Source organism: Lepisosteus platostomus (genome assembly GCF_059453375.1).
Source record: "Lepisosteus platostomus isolate fLepPlt1 chromosome 5 unlocalized genomic scaffold, fLepPlt1.hap1 SUPER_5_unloc_1, whole genome shotgun sequence".
In the NCBI taxonomy this organism is placed as follows: Eukaryota; Metazoa; Chordata; class Actinopteri; order Semionotiformes; family Lepisosteidae; genus Lepisosteus; species Lepisosteus platostomus.
This window is the reverse complement of record NW_028291471.1, coordinates 667,796-679,778: the sequence shown is the minus strand read 5'-3', so window position 1 is coordinate 679,778 and position 11,983 is coordinate 667,796. Positions and strand designations below refer to the sequence as shown.

At 47.8% G+C, this 11,983-nt stretch overlaps 2 non-coding genes across 2 annotated transcripts; one reads left to right on the top strand and one right to left on the bottom strand.

The window, feature by feature from the left end:
* Window positions 1-9,130: 9,130 nt before the first annotated feature.
* trnak-uuu (transfer RNA lysine (anticodon UUU)) lies at window positions 9,131-9,203 on the bottom strand. The gene has a single exon. It is a non-coding gene; the product is annotated as a tRNA-Lys (tRNA).
* Window positions 9,204-11,403: 2,200 nt separating this feature from the next.
* On the top strand, window positions 11,404-11,475 carry trnat-cgu (transfer RNA threonine (anticodon CGU)). Its single transcript has one exon. It is a non-coding gene; the product is annotated as a tRNA-Thr (tRNA).
* Window positions 11,476-11,983: the final 508 nt, after the last annotated feature.

Genomic DNA, 11,983 nt, shown 5'->3' with positions numbered 1-11,983 from the left:
GATCCGATGCAGATGCAGGAGTCGCAGGGAGGTAAGTAAACGTACCGAGCAAATCCAGGAGCTGAGCCGTAGTCCGAAGGCGAAGGTAAGTCGAGATCCGGTAAAGGCACTGGTGGCGAACAATCCAAAACGTGAGACAGAATCGTAGTCGAAAAGAGAGCTACAGGGTCAAATCCAAAACAGGCAATGATAGCAAACAATCCAAAGGGCGAGACGAGTTCCGAAGTCCGAAGGCAAAAGGTGCAGGCAGAATTCCAGGAAGGCAAAAGAGGGGTGAGAACGCTAGGCTGAGCAACAAGAAGAGAACTCAATACCGAGCAACGGGAATCAGGTACGAATGGTATAAATAACCCGGCGTGCCGCACGGTAGAGCAATTGCAGGTGTGTTAACTCGTGCGGCGGCGCTTGTTAGTAGTAATCCGCTGCTGGTGCTGATTGGCTCGCTTACGTGTTGATCTCCGCTGGCTGGTGGTCGTGACAGTACCCCCCCCTTCACGGGCGGCTCCCGACGCCCGAGACGGCCAATTAGGATAGTCCCTGTGAAAGTCACTGATTAGTGTAGGGTCCAAAATATCCTTCTCTGGAACCCAAGATCTCTCCTCGGCACCAAAACCTTCCCAGTCGACAAAAAACTGCAGGGTACCGCGGTTCCATCTGGAGTCAATGATCTTGTGGACCGTATAAGCCGGGCGCCCCTGAATGCGACGAGGAGGTGGCGGGCGATGTTGGGGAGCCGCAAGGGGCGAGCGGTAAACAGGTTTCAGGAGGGAGACATGAAATGAGGGGTGGATTCTGAGGGTAGGGGGGAGAGCAAGACGGAAGGTAAATGGGGTGATCCGGGAACGAATCCGGAAGGGACCAATATATCTAGGCCCAAGCTTTTTGGAAGGCTGATGTATAGGTAGGTTCCGTGTAGATAACCAAACAAACTGTCCTTTCCGAAAACGAGGGGCTGGTCTGCGGTGTCGGTTGGCGAATTTGGCGTGGCGCTGGGTTGACTTAATAAGAGCTGTCCTCGCCATTTTCCAGGTCCTTCGCAGTTTGGCAATATATTGTTGCACGGACGGGACTGCCGTGAGTGGAGGTGTGACAGGGATGAGAGTGGGCTGATAACCTAAAGAACAAAGGAAGGGAGAGAGACCTGTGGAGGAGGAGGTAAGAGAATTGTGGGCATATTCTGCCCAGGGAAGTAGTGATGACCAATCATCCTGTGAGCTGGAGGTGAAGGCTCTCAAAAAGGTCAGGAGGCTTTGATTGGTCCTTTCCACCTGACCATTGGCCTCAGGATGATAACCAGAAGTCAAAGATACATGAGTCCCTAGAGTTTGACAGAAAGCCTTCCAAAAGGCCGAGATCAATTGCGGTCCCCTGTCCGAGACAACGTCATCAGGCAAACCATGTATCCTAAAGACCTGTTGTACAAACAAAGATGCCATTTCCTGGGCTGTGGGCAATGCTGGGAGGGGGACAAAATGGGCTGCTTTGGAAAAACGATCGGAGACCACCATGATTACCGTATGACCCTGACTGTTAGGAAGGTCCGTAATGAAGTCAACAGCTATGTGGGACCAAGGGCGGTGTGGGATTGGAAGGGGGTGAAGGAGGCCAGCCTTCCTAGAGCGCGGAGTCTTGCTCCTGGCACAGACCGGGCAAGCCCGGACGTACTCTGCTGCATCAGATCGCATGGAAGGCCACCAAAAGTCCCTGGTGAGGAGGTCCAGAGTGCGTCTGCATCCCGGGTGGCCGGCAAACCGGGAATCATGTCCCCACTGCAAAACCGCAGAACGTAAGTTGTTCGGGACGAAAAGCTTATCCGGGGGGCAGCACAGAGGAACTGTAGTTCCGTTGAGGGCACGCCTGACCTGATCTTCAATGGAGCAATGAATCGCTGCCACGATTCTGTTAGGAGAGATGATTGGTTCAGGTGTGTCGTCCAGGTCTGGGGGGTCATGGAGCCGAGAGAGTGCATCAGCCCTCCCATTCTTCGAGCCAGGAGTGTAAGTGATAACAAAATTGAAACGAGAAAAGAAAAGTGACCAACGGGCCTGACGCGAGTTGAGGCGCTTGGCAGATTGAATATAGGACAGGTTCTTATGGTCCGTAATAATGACAAAGGGGTGCTGAGCCCCCTCCAGCCAGTGTCTCCATTCCTCGAGGGCCAGCTTGATAGCTAGGAGTTCCCGATTGCCCACATCATAGTTAACCTCAGCAGGAGAGAGCTTCTTGGAAAAGAAAGCACATGGATGAGGGAGGTGATCCTCTTCGAGGCGTTGTTAGAGGACTGCACCAACCCCATGGGCAGAGGCGTCAACTTCAACAATGAAAGGCCGGGAGGGATCCGGATGCCGTAGGAGAGGAGCGGAGCTGAAGAGACGTTTCAAGCGCAGGAATGCCTGGTTAGCCTCCGGATTCCATTTACCCCAACTAGGACGGTTGCGGGTCAGAGCCGTAATGGGCGCCACCACGGAGCTAAAGTTCCGGATGAATCGCCTGTAGAAGTTGGCAAAACCTAGAAAGCGTTGGATTTGCTTCAAATTACGTGGCACAGGCCAATCATTGATAGCTGCCACCTTGGCTGAGTCCATCTCGACTCCAAGAGGAGAAATAATGTAGCCCAGAAAGTGAATCTTAGAAGCATGAAAAATGCATTTCTCAAGCTTGGCGTAGAGCTGGTTGTCGATGAGTCTGGACAAGACCTCCTGGACGTGATGGACATGTTCCTGAGGGTCGGTGGAAAAAATGAGGATGTCATCCAAGTATACCAAGACAAATTTTCCAATAATGTCCCTGAAGATGTCATTTATGAAGGATTGAAAGACTGCCGGGGCATTAGCGAGTCCAAAAGGCATCACCTGATATTCATAGTGGCCGTGCGTGGTCATAAAGGCTGTCTTCCACTCATCCCCTTCACGGATCCTGATTAAATTATAAGCCCCTCGTAGATCTAGTTTTGAGAAAATGGAGGCTCCACGTAGGGACTCCAGAGCGGCTGGGATTAAAGGCACGGGGTAGGGATGTTTGACTGTAATGGAGTTCAGGCCTCTGTAATCAATACACGGCCTCAAGGAGCCGTCCTTCTTCCCTATGAAGAAGAACCCAGCACAGGCTGGGGATGAGGAGGGACGAATAAAACCAGAATTCAGGGCCTCCTTGATATAATCCTGCAGGGCTTCATTCTCCATCTGAGTGAGCGGGTAGATCCGTCCTTTGGGTGGGAGTGCTCCTGGAAGCAAATCTATTGCACAGTCATAGGTGCGGTGAGGGGGGAGCGATAGAGCTTTCTGTTTGTCAAAGGCTTGCTTCAAATGTGCATATTGGGGGGGAATAATAGAGTGTTCTTCCAAGAGGTTTACTGAAGCAGCAACCTTGAGTGGAGGACGACAACAGTTGTCACGACAGGCCTGGCTCCAGGCAATGATCTCATTCTTGGCCCAGGAGATGTGGGGATCATGCTTTTTGAGCCAGGGAAGGCCCAGGATCACAGGGTAAGCAGGGGAGTCCAGGAGAAGGAGTGAAATGTCCTCCACGTGAGTGGCACCAACAGTAAGGGATAGGGGAATGGTCTGCCAGGAAATACGTCCAGGAGCGATCGGTGACCCATCCAACGTTTGAATGCAGATAGGGGGTGAAAGCGGAGCAAGAGGAATATCCCACTTCTTAGCAAAAGAGGCATCCATAAAATTCCCAGCTGCCCCTGAATCCACCAAAACCGAAAGGGGAAGGTGCGTGTCCATCCAGGAAATCTCAGCTGGGAATAAAGGCCCTGAAGAGGATTGTGAAAAAACAGCACTACTGACACTAACAGTAGGCAGTGGGGGAGCTCGAGGTGGATGTGGGGGTCTCAAAGGACAAGTAGCGAGCAGGTGACCCGACGCAGAGCAGTACAGACACAGCCCCTCCTGACGGCGCCTTTCCTTTTCCTCCAAGGACAGGGGTGCATGTGGCAGGGTGGGCGCCACGAGGGGAGGACCCATGGGCCGCACAGGTCTGCTTCCTGGGTGTCTCTCCGCTCTCCGCAGCCGAATGCGAGTGTCCAATTCAACTACCGCAGCGATAGCCGCCTCTAGAGACCAGGTTGGTAAGGACATGAGCACCAGGTGGTCCTTTAGATCCTCCGAGAGACCCTTAGCGAAGAGGCAAACCAAAGCTTCCGGGTTCCAGGCAGACTCCGTGGCGAGGGCTTGGAATTCAGCCACATAATCTTGCAGTGGTCTGTCGCCCTGGCGAAGAGAGGAAAGCCGAAGGCAAGTCAAATCCGGGTTGCTTTGAGAAAAACGCGCCTGGAGACGGTCAGCGAAAAGCTGAAAGTCAGAGAACAGCTGCTCTCCTCTAGCAAGCAATACTGCAGCCCAATCCAATGCTTTGCCTGTGAGCAAGGAAAGTGCGAATCCGATCCTCTGTCGAGAAGTAGAAAAACGCTCAGGCTGCAGCTGAAAAGCCAGGGAGCACTGGGCAATAAAGCCCCTGCAGCCTGCAGGATTGCCGTCATACTTCTCCGGGAGAACAAATGGTAAAGTTGAGGGAGTGGTGGGCGGGGCCGCGGTGGTTGGAGCAGGTGTTTGTAAAAAAGGCGTTGTAGGAATCGGTGCGGGAGCCGGCGAAACAGGGGAAGAAAAAAGCCAGGCGACTTGGTTAGTGAGCAGTTGGAGAGAAGATTGAAGCTGGGCGATGGTCTGGGATTGCTGCGGGAGAAGGGAATGAAGGGTCTGTGCGTCTGCGGGATCCATAATCGGGCTCGGTATTCTGTAACGATGCTCTGTAGAGGTGAAAAGGATCCGATGCAGATGCAGGAGTCGCAGGGAGGTAAGTAAACGTACCGAGCAAATCCAGGAGCTGAGCCGTAGTCCGAAGGCGAAGGTAAGTCGAGATCCGGTAAAGGCACTGGTGGCGAACAATCCAAAACGTGAGACAGAATCGTAGTCGAAAAGAGAGCTACAGGGTCAAATCCAAAACAGGCAATGATAGCAAACAATCCAAAGGGCGAGACGAGATCCGAAGTCCGAAGGCAAAAGGTGCAGGCAGAATTCCAGGAAGGCAAAAGAGGGGTGAGAACGCTAGGCTGAGCAACAAGAAGAGAACTCAATACCGAGCAACGGGAATCAGGTACGAATGGTATAAATAACCCGGCGTGCCGCACGGTAGAGCAATTGCAGGTGTGTTAACTCGTGCGGCGGCGCTTGTTAGTAGTAATCCGCTGCTGGTGCTCATTGGCTCGCTTACGTGTTGATCTCCGCTGGCTGGTGGTCGTGACACTTTCAGCCAATGAACGAGCTGAAGTTCCTCCAGGTAAAAACAGGCAACACAGAGGGCCTGGGAGACTTCTGTGGACTTTCTGAAAGGGAATTCAAAGGAGAATTCCAGGGTAGGACGGCCTTAGGAGCAGAAGGCTCCCAAGGGCAGGACATTCTCACAGTGCGCCTCCTGACCATCCTGAGACTCAGCCCAGACAACCACGGAACGGCCAGTGTGTCCGAGTGCCAGAACTTTCCTTTGTTCTAAGAGTCTAGAGCGGAGGTTGCCAGAGAGTAACCAGAGGATCCACCCGAGGTTAGCATCAGCAGCAAGCCTTGTGAACAGGTCAGAACTGTGGACAGCTGAATCACTATTCAGAACTCTTCATCAGGAACGAACCGGTCCTCTTCCTGACTTGCTGGGACCCACAGTCATCTTTTCTCCTGTGCGCAAACTTTGCTAGTTAAAGCCAACACTAACTAGCCGGTCAGTGAGCATCAGCAGCGCACCGTCGCAAGCCGCACAGCACAGCCTGGCACGGAGCCAGAGAGCCCGCAGGAGATCTGAATCCCCAGAGACTGGATGAGTATTCAACTTCAATGCACTACAGCTTGAGAATTCAATTGTTATCCCAACCAGTTGATATCAATTTAATTCCTAAGAGTTATGTACTTGTTTTGAGTATCTAATGTAGAAGTTGTAACCAAGTTCAATTACGAAACGGTCTAAATGAATGATATACTGAATGTATGTCCTCTTGATATATGTAACTCTTTGTAACTGAATGAATGTATATCTTTTGTATTCTGAAAACCGTCAGGATAAGATCTGTTATGTTTACATGCATATTTTATGTATTAATAAACGTATCCTCGTGTATTAGTACCTCTGTGTGTGCGTTGTTTGAGTTATATCGCATGGTTGGATTCTAAGGCCATTAAAAGAATCAATTTCGTGATTTACGGCTCCAATTAATAATTGTCCCCTTAAGTGCCCAAATTCCACATTAGTATAGTGACAAGTATCCCCGCCTGTCACGTGGAAGACTGGGGTTTGATTCCCCGCTGGGGAGTAGCTTTTCTTTTACCTCCTTAGAGAAAGGACTGCCTTTCACTTCTCTGTTTTCTTTCACAGCGTCGTGCACCTTTTCATTGCTCTCGCTTTCAGAGCCTCCGCACGGCAGTCGACTCGACATCAGGAAGCACATTGAAGTGAAAGCAGGAAGCGCTGCGACATGCACTGTGCAGATCCCGCCACACTAAGAGGTGAGTGGGTCTGTTCGATGCACAAAGAACGGTTAGATAAGCGTCAAAGGCAAGTCATTCCGAGTTGGTTGTTTGTGTTTTCCGTTCAGACGCGAAATGCTGAAATGATCTCTCGGCTCCTCGGTTGTCATTTCTGCTCCGTAAAGGAATCACAGCACGTGTCGGCTTCCAGTACGCTGGGTCGGGACACGATGCCGGGTGTCGGAGAGAGCGATGTCTTCCTCGTTAGTATAGGACCTGTCACGCGGACCTGTCACCTGTCCCCACCTGTCACGCGGGAGACCGGGATACATCAGGACGCGCATTGAAATGAAAGCAGGATGCGCTGCGACATGCACTGTGCAGATCCCGCCACACTGAGAGGTGAGTGGGTCTGTTCGATCACAGCGCTAGGCGAATCCCCAATCCCCTTTTGTGCATGGCGACAAAAGAAGTCTGTTTCCACCCAGTTTCGAACCGAGGACCTTTCGCGTGTGAGGCGAACGTGATAACCACTACACTACGGAAATGGCGGTAAGATATGCCCAGCGGCCCAGTGCTGAGCTTTGCCAATGCGATTCAGCTGCTTCCAGTGCCTTTATTGGAGTGCGCTGATGGACCGTGCTCTCTCTCCAGAGACCAGCACGCCTGTCATGGACGGAGCAGGAAAGGCGGCGCCACATTCTACAGCCCTCTCCACGCAATCGACGAAATCGGGCTACTGAAGTGGAGAAAATTGCCTCTCCAAAAAGTGCAAATATCATCTTGGAGGGTAGAAATCCTATTGCCGAAGGTCAGCCCTGTCTACCAGAGTAACCCTCCCACCTCCTGCAGCAATGATCAGCTCGTCTCACATGCGAGAAGTTTCGGTTGGAAACAAGCGGCCCCGGTTCTCGACCGGGGTAAAGTTAGCTTAAAGTTCGAAAACGATTTTGGCACGCCTGTAGCGCTTTCACGAAACCTCTTAGAGTTGCGAGAATGCTTGCTTTGTGTATAAAATACATTGTGAATGCTTTCTCATCCTTTACTTTTTCGTTTTTATGACATTTTTTTGACCAAGCACGAATATTCTTTTGTCCATATGGAAGCACAGAACGCCGTCAAACCAAATGCATTTTAAAGACCACGACTTGTGGATATTTCCACACCCTTTACATCAAACTATCAGTGAGCTAATTATCTTTTTTTAAACCTCCGGTTTTTCATCGATGCGTAATTACGCACGAACTGGAACCCGGGGGACCGCTGTGTGCACACGTTCACAACGCGAGAAATACTATTCAATACGGCTTCATGTGAAAAACCCGTATATGACCACAGGAAGCAGAACAGCGCAGTCTCCAATTACCCAGACTGTAAGCACGGGAATAAAGCTTTGTTTGATTTCTGTTTGATTTCTGAAACCCTTCCTTTACGCCCTGTTTTCATTCAGGTAAGGGTCAACTATATTGAAAATACTACTGACAGCAGGAAGATTAAAATATTCTTTACTCAGCAGCTTATTAAAAACAGCTCCCATGATGTTCAAACCGATTTTTTACACAGAACACTGACACAGCTTTGCGTTCTGAATCTCTTTTTCTCATGCTTTTATTTAATATGGCACAAATCGTTTTCGAACTTCGAGCTAACTTTACCCCGGTCATTTCAAAAGACTTTTTCACCTGCTCTCAGCTTTTAAAGACGGTCATAAACGCTCAAGAAGTAATTCATGTCAGTTGGAAGTCTGTTTCTGTTGTCTCAGCTCTTGATAAAGAAAAGCCGTGTGTGGGAGACTCCCTCTCTGAAGAAGTTTGCCGTCACTCTCCGATGGAGAAGAGCCATCAATCACCGAGGCAACCACTGAGACAGTTAACATTAAACACGTGAAATGCGAGATGTTGTGATTTTTTCCCCGCTTAAGGCTTCTATCGTTTCTACTCTAACGAGAAAGACCTCTTTATTAGAAGTGAGATTTTAACAAACGTCTCCAGGGTTAACTGCGACCTGAACGCAACGCCTAAGACCACCAGCCATCTTGCCTGTGGTACTTAGAGCAGCGCTCAATAAAAATGATCAGAACCCGAAAGCGCTTCTTATGCGGATCAGTATATTCCGATACCACTGGTTCTGCAGAAGAAATAAGAAAAGCCGAACTCAAACCACTGTGGTGCCATTACGGGTACTCTGCGGCTGCTTTAAGATCTACTCACACCGTGTTGCCATTAAGGCTACCTAGTTAAAAAAAAACTTATCGTCATCTTTTTGAACGTGAATATTAGACACCCGTTAAATCTCCACCGAGATTTCTTGAGAGATGTTCAGCGAGCGAGTATTAAAAAACTACGTCGCTTCCAACCTCTGCTGTCACTGTAAACTCGGACGTGATGTTCTACAGATGTGCAGTGTGCCTTTCCTCTTGTCGTATTCGAGAGTACTCACTGTGTGAGCTCCTCACTGCGTGTTCTGTACTCTACTGTGATTTAATTTAGATGATTACGTGGAGTAGAGTGACAAGATCTACTTGAACATTTTAGGTTTGTGAAATGAAACACTAAATACACTACTGTAAATACAAGTAATGGACATTTAAAATAACCACAGTACAGCTAGAAGAGTGAAAGATAAAAGACTATTTAGAATGACACTCACAATAGACTTAAGAACACTACAACCGCCCGAACAGGGACTTGAACCCTGGGCCCTCAGATTAAAAGTCTGATGCTCTACCGACTGAGCTATCCGGGCTCTGCAAGAAAGCCAACACTGTCGGGATCCTCGCAAGTCACGTGTCTCTTGTGCCGAAGAGCAGTCATACCTGACCCGTCTGGAATGACCACTGACAGACTTTATCCAGAAGCGACAACACCCCTCCCAGTAGAATGAGTGAGAAATACAGCATGACATGGGTAGTTAAGGGGCTCCCACAATCCATCTTTCCTCACATTACTGATTTTTTTCACATTCAGATTTTTTTTCACATTTAATAAAATCTTTTAATCAACAACATTAAAAAGAAAACAAATGGAACATTTTTTTGAACAATAATTAAAAAAAAAATCTTTCAATGCCTTGGTTGTATACGTGTGCACACCCTTTATAAAGGGAGTTGCAACAGTGCTGAAATTTAAAGAGCATTTCTGTAGAGAAAACAGCCTTGATGTTAAGCTTAGGGAGCCTGAAATTCTATTTCTTAACACCTTGCACAGCCTCCCGAGAGACTAACATATTTTTTGGAGAAACTGGCTCACACACCGGAAGACACTAACGTTTATTTACGTTAGAGTATGTGAATAACAGTTTAACCGAAAAAGTTTGTAATTGTGATTTTGTTAAAATTCAATAAATCGTCTATCAACAGTTAGAATTTATTAAGAAATTGTTTTATTTCATAAACTATAAGACAATTAAGAGAGTTTATAGGTCATATCCGTCGCTTATGTTCTTTTAACTCTGTCGTTCAGGATCCAAACCCAGGTGCGGACGGTTGTGTTTCTTGAATCTCTTGTAATCATCAAAAGTCGATGTGTAGTCCTTCAGTACTTTCTCGAGTTGTGCCATGGATATTTTATACGTTCAATACTTGTCATGCTCTTTTGCATTTTCCTTAACAAACGGAAAAAGTTTAAAGTGTGTTTATGGCAGTGTTGTTCTGTGACAGGGCGCTGGTTTAATTTTTTAACAACCTGACTTCACTTAAAAAAGTATGTACTGTGTACGACGTTTCGGACTAGATAGTGCGGTAGAATATGGAGATCATCTCCAGCTTTGAGCTCAACTGCAACAAGAACTCATGCTAAATGTAGTATAGTGAGTAGACATCGCCAGACAACAGAACGAAAGAGTAGAAGGCAGGAATATATGGTGTAAGGACGTGATCTGTGTAGTTGTTAAAATAATATAAAAACGTCTCTTTATTAAGATACACAACATTGAAGGCGACGAGAGATGAGTGCTTGACGGACTCAAAGCGAGTGCAGTGCAGATTTTAGTTCTCTTGCTGGTAGAAACGAACTTCTGAATTTTCGGACTTTTCGTTTAGATTGCGCCATGGAAGATATGGTAGCCGCGCCGAGAAGCTTTGCTTATGCCCAGCTTTTTCCACCGCTTCTACTGAACCTCGGAGCCCCGGATTTGTATACGGAATACAAGATATGGATGGAGTCGTACAGATTTTTTTTAAATAGCCAGTGGATCTACAGAAGCTCAGGATGCCGTGAGACGTGCTACATTACTGCACTGTATCGGGGCTCCCATGCAGCGGATTTTCGCCAACCTCCCTGGAGAAAAAGACTGTAGCTGCTTTAGACGCTTCCTTTACACCGCGGAGAAATGTGGTTTTGGAACGGCATAAATTTAGCCAGAGAACTTAGTCTCAGGACGAATCTGTTGATGCTTTTGTGACTGCACTAAGAGAACTGGCTAAATCGTGTGACTTTGGAGTATTGGAAACTGACATGTTAAGAGATCAACTTGTGGAAAAATGTGCACATAAGAGACTATAAATTGCTGCAGGAGGAAGGGCTGACTTTAGAAAGAGCTCTTACAGTCGCTAGAATTCATGAAGCAGCTCAAGCAGAATCAAGAATGCTTTCTGACCACAGTGACAAAGTGACACTGAACGGGGCGCTCGCTCAAACTTTACAAACAAAAGCCGAGCAGCAGGACGCAGTCATGCTAGAGAAATAGAAGAACAGGGGACGGCTGACATTACATGTTACAGGTGCGGACTAACAATGCACAAAGCAGATGAATGCGGAGCGTGAACAGCAAAATGTCTATACTGCAAGAAAACAGGACATTGTGCACATGTCTGCAGAACATCACGTCCGAGTTTAAGGACAAGTATCCCTTTTATTGCTGTTGCTGCCTCCGGTTTACATTTGGCGATGTAAACCAGATTCAGAAAAAAATAATTTGAACAACCTTATTCCCATGCTTACTTGAAGGCGCGGTGGCCAAGTGGTAAGGCGTCGGTCTCGTAAACCGAAGAGCGTGGGTTCAAGCCCCACCCGTGCCAGTTTCACTTGTCATCGCTTTTCTTTAGTTTCAAAGTCTTAAAAAAACTCGCAATGTAGGGATCTCAATAGTAAGAGAACATAACTGTCGCCAGTGATTAGTATTCTTGCATATCCTGCCTTGTTTTTTAGTCGACAAAGCTTGTTTCTCTTCACACCCATCTTCCGAATGATCGCCTCAGCATTGGGAAGGAACGTGCGCTTGGTACAGCCCCCGACTCCATGGTCTGATCACAAACAGATCGGGTGAGCTGTCAGTCCAGGTTGGAAGTAACGTTCGAAAGCACTAAAAATCTGACTTAGGAACGAGAAGACCGTGTTTTTTTAAACGAGTAAACGATAAAATAATATACTGCCTGCAAGACTATGTCAAGTTCAAGTTCAAGTTTAAAGTTCAAGTTTATTGTCATTATACTCATACACAGGTATATGGTATAACGAAATGCTATTTAGCTAGCTCTCGGACATAAGTAGTACAAAGAAAAAAACACAACAACAATACAATTGTAT